The sequence below is a fragment of the Pocillopora verrucosa genome, chromosome 6, assembly GCF_036669915.1.
Source record: "Pocillopora verrucosa isolate sample1 chromosome 6, ASM3666991v2, whole genome shotgun sequence".
Lineage (NCBI taxonomy): Eukaryota > Metazoa > Cnidaria > Anthozoa > Scleractinia > Pocilloporidae > Pocillopora > Pocillopora verrucosa.
In genome coordinates, this window is record NC_089317.1 from 23,591,902 (window position 1) to 23,602,226 (window position 10,325).

Below are 10,325 nucleotides of genomic sequence, written 5' to 3' on the forward strand. Positions count from 1 at the left end.
GGGTCAAGTGCTTAGTAGCCATGTCTGCTTCTGCTATAAATAGGTCAGCATTAGATTCCATCCACCAAAACCACCTTGGTCGAGAGGGACTGAGATGGAATGATGGACAACTCATGACTTGTTGTACTAATTGAAAATTACGAAGCTACGACAACATGCCGACTTATCCCGATGACCTAAGTGTATCATTTGTTTGGGAAATTGCGTCAAAACTTTTTACTCAAGAAATGGTAAGTATTAATTTATTGTTCGATTGTAGTATTATAAAACATTTTACGCAATTTTATGCAGATATTTCACTTATTTAAAAGGTGCCCAGATGTTACGTAGTTTTGGTGGATGTCATTGGGGAACATCCACCAAAACTTTGACTAAAACCATCAACAATATATTTTTTTAATTTTATCTATAGCCACTATTAGATGTTCAGGGAGACAAAAGATTTATACCACTAATTAGCAGTTAGTGCCCTGGCTAATTATTTTTATGGTGCACAATTGCTGGCCGACTTTTTTTCATTTGAGAAAGAGGCAACAGTAGTTGCCAACAGAAAGGACCATTTCATTTACTTTTAGATTTATATGTTAGTCTTAGTGAACACCATTTTATTTGTATATAGTAGTTCTAAGTTATTATTGCAATTTTTATATATATGTAATTCTTAATATTTAGTATAGTAGGTCCACATCAGCCCTTTGGCTGCCTTTCACACAACCTACTTATCAAATAAAGAATGTATGTATGTATGTATGTATGACCAAACGTTCATAATGATTATCATAACTCTTAACACATAGTATAAAGTGGTTTTGGTGGATGTTTCTCTCCATCCACCGAAACCACCATAGCAATTTCTGCTACTTCCTTACAGAAGAATGATGTGACCTGCTATTTGGAGTACATAACCACAATCTATTTCTTTGTATGTAGAGATATTTTGCAAAGTTTTTTAGTCAGCACCTTTTATTATTGAAACCATAATCATAACATGGTGCACAATATAGAATACAAAAGGTTCTGGTGTGGTAATCATGTAATCTTGAAACAGGAGAGTTTTTAACTGACTTATTAAACTGATCTAAACAGACATTTGCAACAAAATTCCAGGTCCAGAAAATTTCTTCCACTTTTTCCACTAAAATCATAACCTTTAAGTACAACAAATCAGCACATTAGTAATTGTTATCAGGGGTCTGAAAATCCTATAAATCTTTCACATTTATTTCAAGTAACCTTTAATTTCACATGGATGAATAATGCTCAAGATGCAGAATGTCTTACATTTTACAAACTATTTCCCTTCTATGGATAGACAGTGAAAGGCCTTTGCCACATTGGTGAATCAAACCATTGCATACCATGCATTTTGTGATAATTGTTTGTTTTTGCTCACAATATCCAGAAAAATGGAGGGGATAAATTTAAATAGCAAATTCTATTAATGGTTAAAATTGAATAACATTGGAAGATCAAATTAACTTTGTACTGTTTAAAATTCAGTTTTGGTTTCTTGCTTATTCCAGCCTCTTAATATTCAAAAGCATTCCTTGTCATTTTTGTGTTCTTCTGTGTACATAACTTGAAAAATAAACACAGAGAAAGGAAACCACAAAGGATTAAACTTGAAGCTAAAGCAAAGTTTTAGTTGAGCCATAGCTGATCCAAATACTGAGCACTTTGTATTGTAACCCATTTAGCAGTAAAGTTTATCTATATGTCTGCCAGCTTGCCACAAGTCTTACCCCTCTCCTTCAAAAGTCTCTATAAATAAATTTTTCTTTGTGGTCCCTAATTGATAATAAGTATATTACAGCTCCTCAATTTTCCTCTCTCAAGACAAGGTTACTCTAAATTTAACAAAGTAGTGGACTTGATAAAACTCAAACTATAACTCAGCTGGCTGCTACTTGCAACCTTAATTTCTAGATATCAGTATACAATAATCAATATGTTATAAATAAGAACCCTAATGCTTAATTTTGCAGTAATCACCTTCCTCCTTTTCATTTGCAGACCAGACTGGAACCTATATAGGTGTGTTTGCTTGTTTTGAGTGGGGATGGAAGAAAAGGAGTCATGCCGCATATCTGATTTATTAAATCGCATTTGTTCTGTTTATACATGAGTAGAACTACCTTGTTCTCTGAAAAAAATAAAATTTCTCGCATTTTTATCTGTGCTTCGCAGTCAAACTTCCTTGTGTCTTGGACAAGAAATCTTATTTTCTTGAAAACAAAATCTTTGTTTCCAGCCTTCTGTAATAGGTAAATATAACAGTGTAAGATGAGCGACAGTGTATTTCTCAAGTTATTTTTTGGAATGTGACAAAACGGAAGTGTCATAGCATGATAAAGAGCAAACATATGATTGATTGATAGAAAGCAAAAAATGCAGAATTGCATATATTTTCTCCTTTGTCAGCAGCATATGTTAGTGAAAAGTTCTTATAATTGTTAACTTCTAAACCATCTTCAATTTGGCCAAGATTGAACTGTTATCACGTTTGTCATAAAAGTATTCTGAGATCAATGTCATATGACCCATTCATGTATTTGACCTTTCGAATTAGCAAGCCATAGTTGACAGAAACACAAAGGTTGAGGATAAAAAGAAATTATTATATACAGTACTTCTTCTGCATCTTTTCGTTTCCTTTTCTCTCCAGCTGTTCTATCTATGCCGTGCTGGCAATTGAACACTTTCCTTCCCAAAATTAGGAAAGGCACACCAGTAAAAAACGAATTTTTGCTCCTTAAATATCTCATGCATCTTCTCCCAGTATTTTGTGACTTCTGTCCGAGGAAGGAGGTGTAAGCATTAAATTAACCCGAATGATTCCACAATTGTGATATCATCCAAGCCATGCCAGAGGACTTGAACTAGATAAACTAGTGAGAATGCACAATAGCGATAGCAAAGCTTTGTAGTGCTAAAGAGCTATATCAATATATATAAATATATGTTCCCGAAACCTTTGACAGCTTTAAAGAAAGAAAACTTCGTCGTCAATCCTGTTTCAAATTCCGCAATAAGTTTATGCGCCTCATCAACAGAATTTACGTATCCTAAATTATCTGCATGTCTACCATCAATGGTTCGCGACTTAAAATTCTCGCTATGCTGTTTCTGTTTGTTCCTCAAGAATAATGGGATTTACAGCTTCTGATGTTCGGCTACATCACTTGCGGATTTCCGAGAATCTTCGGTTATGTTTTGCAAGTCATTAAATATTCCATCTCAGTCCCTCTCGACCGAGGTGGTTTTGGTGGATGGAATCTAATGCTGACCCTATAAATATGGTAGGCTTTCGGCGGACTCATTTAAAGGACTGTTTGTACAAGAAATAAAAATTATGAACGCTTGGTTGAGAGAAGACGTATTAAAGTAATGCACCAAAGGCCCTGTTACTGTGAAACTGTTCCAAAATACTATTTTCTCAAGGTATCCTTAGGAAACTGATGGAATTGAATCGCCCTGAAGTGAAAATATGAATGAGGACCTATACTCTGTCGTTAGCATAATGTGTGATTAATCAATTCACCTCCAAACTTAAAAGTCATGAAATTTTACAAGCAAGTGAAATGTTGTAAATGTTAACTAAGTGTTATTTCTAAGACTTGACACGCGAGACTAGAATATACTAGTGTTTTCGGGCAAAGCTTGGAATCGTTCACTTGGGTTATAAAATCCATTGCAATTTTTAGAATAATATAGGGTAAAATTTCTGCAATTTATTCTCAATCGGGGGGGGGGGGGGCAATGTTTCCTTTGTAATCCTTATTTTTGGAGAACTTGGGCAAATGTGCTCTTTATTCATAATTTTGGGAATGGCTATGACTTGGATATATTTTCCTGGTTAAATCCCACATCAGGAACTAACTTGAAAAAATGTTCCCTTTTTATTCACATTGAATATTATTGGCAATAACTTTGGAGAGTATTCCCCTTTTATTCTCAAATATTCCCATTTTATTTCCAAATCTGGGAATAACTTGGGGAAATGTTCACTTTTTCCCCGAAGGCTGGAAATAACTTTAGATATTTTTCACTCTTTCAGGAATAACATGGGAAAAATTCACAGCTTTTTCCCAAAATTGGGGTACAAAAGAAAGCACTTTGTCTTTCCCAATGAAAACCCATTTAACAGGTGTTGTGAAACAGCTACCTCCCAAAATAATCCCAAAAAAGGAATTTCTTGTCCCAGCTTTTCCCCAACATTGGGAAAATTTCCCACTTAAATCCCAACTGGAAATCTTGAAAAGTTTCCTGTCAGTGTTACATCAATAATGTCATTACAATGATTACTATTTCCACAAGTATTCAAACTCAGGAGTAAAGTGAACTTTGCCATGCGTCAAAAACGCAGTTTTCGGTTATCTATTTTCTGAGAAGTGGTGGACATTCTGCTCCAAAAAAAATATGTATACTATATTACTTTTGGGTTGCTAATGAAAATTTGTTGAAAAATTTTGCAACTCAGAGCATTGTGCAACATCCTCCCAAAAACGGTCCGAACCAGTTTCGGACTATAATCGTGGCTATTTGGTTCTGGCGAACTACAAACTTTACTCTAAGGTTGGTTTCTTTTGCGTGAATATTTCTTAGATGGTCCCTGTAGCCTTCCGGTACCTGCCATCCGTCCACTCTAGACACCACATCTCTCGTGTCGTCTGAGACTTCCCCATTGCGAAGCCTAGTATCTAGAAGCACTGAACCTTCTGGGTAATTGAGGGGCAACCCTGGTAGAGCAAGAAAAAGAACACATGACAAAATTGGGATCACATGGTAGATCAGACAATATAAACACAGGACAAATACGCTTCACGGACTAAACATTCATACAGAATTCTCTTGCATGTAATTCTGTAGCCACAAGAGCTTGAGTAGGTCTGATATGTACTCTAGTGGAAGTGGTGGGGAGGGGGTGGGAAGCTATATCAACGCCCTATCTGCATTTCGGAGCATTCTAGGATTAAATATTGTTATAAGTAATTACATGTTTTGAAACTGAAAGAGCGAGGTCACCTTGTCAGTGGAATCCCTCCTTCTCAGTTATGTGCCTTAAAGTTATATTATCTCATGAGGTATCCACTATGAGTCGGGAAATGAGTCGTCTTGGATCAGGGAATGAAATTATTCAGTTCAAACATTCTATGCTCGAAAAAATGATTGGGTCAAAATGAATTGAATTTATCTCACCATAGGTAATAGGGAAGTGTTAAAGGAACTTAAAGATTAATTAAATGTAGCCTTACCTGACGGAATCTGATCATGATGACCCACAACCACTACTACTTCCTCCTTGTCCTTGTTGTAAGATGCTTCAAATTCATTTACATATTGGACCTATATTTTCAAAGTCATATATTCATAAAACATTTCAACGTTACAATGTTTCTTTCCCATTTTGCAATGAATACCATTTCCTTGAATTGTGTAATATGCACCCACATATTAATATGTAAGCTGATTTTACCAAAATTGATTTAGTATCTCTATTGGTAAACATGAAATAAGTGTTTTATGGCAGCTCTCTCTCTATGAATCGTTTTATTTGCGGTTGCATTAACCCTTTAACTCCCAAGATCTTATTTGTTAATTCTCCACTCTAAATGCTACACATTTCCTTGTAAATTAGTTATAAGAACATGGTGCTAGATCAAGATAGCAGCTTCTACCTGATAAGTTTGAATATTCTCATTACCTGTTTGCTGAATAATGTATGGATATTGTAGGGAGAAGTTTCATGTTGATCACTTCTGGGAGTTAAAGGGTTAAGGACCCCTGGATTGCCAATTCACACAAGCAGTTCAGGGGGCAGTCTGGTTGGCATTTTGAGCCTAAATTTGTAAAAGATTGTAAAGCACATACAATTTCAGCTAATTTAATTTTCTTTACAGTATTATACCTGCAAATAGACACAACCCACAACCTCGCTGATGTGGCATATGGTTTGCATACCATAATTAGCAACTTTATGGTTAAATATTGATGAAATTCTTCATGGAGGGTTTCTTCACTAATTTCATGCCCCCCCCCCACCCTCCTCACACATCTTTTTGTTTTATTAATAGAGTAAGCGAAATATTCCTAACAATAACACCACACAAACTATCCTACAAACCTATTGAGTGATTTCAGTTTTCACTTTACTGTGTTGCCATAGCAACGGAATACTTTTGTGGATGGTTTAACATGGAATGACGTCAACTGTATTCATCATAAAGAAAAAAGCCTCGATAGCTTTGTCGAACCGCCTTTCATAGGTAACTAAGCCATCATTAACAGAGAGAGCATCGGCAACAATAAGGAAGCATAATTTATAAGCTGCGTCACCACAAATGCAGTGTTGGTTCAAATGCGTCGATTAACCAAGACTGCCGTGTATAATGTGTGAAAGAACAGAATTTCAATTTAACACTCACGTTATCCGTTGGATACAATGAAATATATTCTGGACCGTTGGACGGCGTCGATTGTGTCATGTCTGGTTGAGGATTTAGCTCCTGATCATTTTCCTCAGCTGTTGCAATTGCGATAGAAGTGTCAGCTGGTAGATTCATTTCTGGTGGATGATAATCAAACTTTTCTCCCACCTTGCTTGGTTCAAAAAAGTGTAGAAGAGCCCTCTCGTGAATCTCTCGGTGGTTCTTGTGCCAAGAAAAAATGAAACTTTTGCGTCCGTCAAGATATTCCTTTTCGAATTGTAACGAAACTTTTCTCAAGCCCAACGTGATATGACAGTTTTTTTTTCCTCTTCTCTCCCCTCATAGTTGTCGTCACCACCTATAATGATTAAAACGTTTTCGCCTAATAGCAACAAACAGTATAAAAATTAGTAAAATTCAACTATTGAATGTTGAGCATTCGTTGATATGAATTCGCGGACGAAACCGAAACAGAATTAGCATTTGTAACAATGTAAAGTGGGCAACCATATTTCATTTTGATACTGTGGTGGGGAGGGATTCGAGTTAACCGTGTTAGAGTTAGCGAAGTTTCACAATTATTGTAAAGAGAACTTAATAAATGATGCGTAAATAATGGTTACATAAAGAAGTGAAATTAAAAGCTTAAAATTAAAAAATAACAAGACGATACAAACTATTCCGGTTTGAACGGGGCTAAGAAGTTTGACCTTTGAACAATCCAGCAATGTGGGTCGAAACTCACATGATGATTAGCTCTAACATTGTCCGATCGATCAGGTAACGGATTATAATCTTTGCGTACATACTGGTTCTCTATCAAAAAACAACGTTCACACTTCCTTCCAAATAATCTAACGCAAGACTCACCGGTCGCTCTCAGCAAAGCTTTGTAGATCTTCGCGTAACCAATGCCAGCGTTGTCTTCGTTGATAGAGAGTCGAGATTCATGGGCATGAACGACAAATACGGCAAAATCCATCCTAAGAGTGGGAATTATGCTGTCACTTAGAGAGGACATCTCCGAAAGTTTGAAACAATGCTGCTTGATCGATATTTCGAATTCAACTTTGCCTTTCACTGTAGCCAAGAGTGTTTCTACTGAATCCAGTTTGAAAGTGTTATCACAATTAAAAAGGTGAACAGTCTTACAGTTTGGAACTTGAATCTCCATGCTTTATGAAACCAGAAAATAGGGAAGATCCACAAATAAAGAAGTAGTTAATCATATGAAATGGCTTTGTCAGTTTCGGTTTCGCAAAATACATCCATAATTCATTATGGGCCGGCTTAGTCACGCAACGTAATCTCTGTTGATGTGCCGCAAGCAAAAATGTCAGTATCTGGGCAACTGCCCACCTACCCCTCCCCTAACTCAACAATAGTCAATTGATAACAAGCTAGGGTTAATGTTGGGTTAGGGGAGGGGTATTGATCCAATTTTTTTTTGGGATCACTTTCTAAAAGAGCTTAGAAACCAGGCTCAACTCAGTAGCCAAGCCTACTGAATTTGTGCCCCAAGCCTTTCCATTCTTGCGTGACATTTGTTGCCACTAATTCATGTCGTCACACTGGAGAATACAGGGAACATCGGCGTGTAGTAAACACAAGCTCAAATTTTTAAAGCAGTAAAGTGAAAAACGTTTCGAGACCGAAAGGTAAGTAAGTATTTTTAGTGTTTTACAACCTAAATTTAGTGTTTTGCTTTGTAATTTTACAACGTACAGTAAATTGTCAAATTGATAACTCGTAAAGCCTTCAGATAAAATTTAACTCTTGATTAAAAACTTTATACTTCCTTGACATGATATTGCAATTAGCGATAACACCGGAGATCATTTACTTTTGTGATATTAACTATACATATATCTAACTTGTTAACGTACGCTGCCATGAAATAATGCACTGAGCAATAATCAATTAATCTGAATACACAAAGGAAATTTTTAATCTGCAAGAAGAAAAATTTTTTACAGAAGAATCCTTTTTCTGTAACATGTACAGCTGTTGCTTAAGTTTGCAATGTTACTGATATTTTTATCATAAGAGCATTTTCACAAAATTATTTGACATTGGATTATCATACAAATACCGCAAGGTCACACCTGCCCACCAACCTATCAAAGTGGTGTTGAAAACTGCAGTAAGGTCTATTGAATATAGTTAAAGTACTGAATTTCAAACCATGACTTATAACTACAGAATATGGGGCTTTTTTATGATTATGTACCAAACAAAACAAAACAAACTTTCTCGGCTCATTTGCATCAAGCCACCTAATATAGTGCAATCAATGTCTTGTTTTTGTATCCCAAGTCAGTGCTGAGTCAGAATTTATATTTAAATCTTAATTAAAATCATTTAAATCCAACTGAATGCATTTCTTTTATTACTTTTCCACTGACCGCCAAACCAGCAAGCCGCTTGCTTGAGGCATTAAACAGCGAGGACAGGAAAGGCCCTGTATTGTATACATGTAGCTGCTTTTGGGAAGAGGAGAGGTAAAGTTCCAAATTTTTTTAAGAATATGTAACACAATAATAATAATGATAATAATGATGATAATAATAATAATAATTCATTTTTTCCATTCTTTGCTACAAACACATCTGACCTAGAGTAATTAGTGGAACATACCAGAATAACCTTTTTATTAATGCAAGGCCTCAGTGGTGCACAGTTCTGATATGAAAATAATTTTCTCTTGTGTGAAGCATCAGTCAATTTAGAAATTACCAAGTGTAAAATTTTAAGTCAATATGGTCCAGAAATTATTCGGTTTGCGTACTGTTTTCACTCTTTGCACCCCGAGCACTCATACACGCACACTTCAGATGGATGCACAACACAACAGCGTCAAAAAATAATCAAGCAAATGACTAAGATGTGCAAAGCTTCCAGGAATAATATAAATTTACCCCCATAAACAGTGAAAAGGCCTTACAGATTTTACTTGTAGCTTCTTTAAAAGTACAACTTCCTATGACGTTCTAAAGATTATTGAGTTGTCAAATATGTATTTTGATATGATTGATACCAATTTATTCATAAAGTTGAAATAAGCTTAATGTCAAGAATAAATAAAGGCCTACTCTGAGACCTTAAGTCGCCTAAAGTCACCTAAAGTCACCCTAAGTTCCCTTAGGTTGCTATTGGTTACACAATGTTATAAGGGTTCCACCCTTCCCAATTGACCTATCCACCCCACTCCAATCATAAGGATCAGAGAAGGAGGCATGGTGGCTGAATGGTTGTGCACTGGATTCGACATTAAGTGGTCCAGTTTTAGTCTCTAGCATTGGAGCATTGCATCTTGTTCTTGGGCAAGATACTGTAAGCTTCAGAGTGTCTCACCTATTCTGGATGTAAATATGGGTACTGGTTGGGGGGGAGGTAACTCTGCATATGAATTATTGTGAGGATGGCAATGGCTTCCATATACATGGAAACCCCTTGTGAAAATAGTCATACACCTGTCTAGCCCCTGTGCTGGCATGTTATTTTTTTAAATTGATTTGAAATCTGGATATTTTAGACTATGGTGACTTCAGTCAAATAAAATCGCTTTAAGTCGCCTTAGTCGCCTTAAATCGCCTTAAATCGCCTAAAGTCGCAATTTTTTTTGTGCCAATTTTGCTAAAGTCGCCTTAAGTTGCCTTAAATCGCCCAAATTCACCTAAAGTTACGGTGACTTAAGGCCCAAGAGTAGGCCTAAATAAGCGGATCACTACACTTATGACGAATTTTGTGGTTCATTAAAAAAAGTACTTGGTTTAATTACGTGGCTCAACGAAAGGTTAATGTTGTTTGCCTGCTGTAATTTTATGTCTTCTAGACCAATGTTTATGTCACCGCTACTTTGACGTGCTAAAATAATATTGAATACATTTTCAAGAC

General features: G+C 36.0%; 1 long non-coding RNA gene and 1 pseudogene across 1 annotated transcript; one reads left to right on the top strand and one right to left on the bottom strand.

Annotated features, from left to right (window-relative positions):
- Positions 1–48: 48 nt before the first annotated feature.
- On the top strand, positions 49–2,173 carry LOC136281522 (uncharacterized). The gene is made up of 2 exons (XR_010717809.1): positions 49–230; positions 2,014–2,173. It is a non-coding gene; the product is annotated as an uncharacterized lncRNA (long non-coding RNA).
- Positions 2,174–3,761: 1,588 nt separating this feature from the next.
- On the bottom strand, positions 3,762–7,675 carry LOC131774165 (uncharacterized; annotated as a pseudogene).
- Between the last annotated feature and the right edge of the window lie 2,650 nt (positions 7,676–10,325).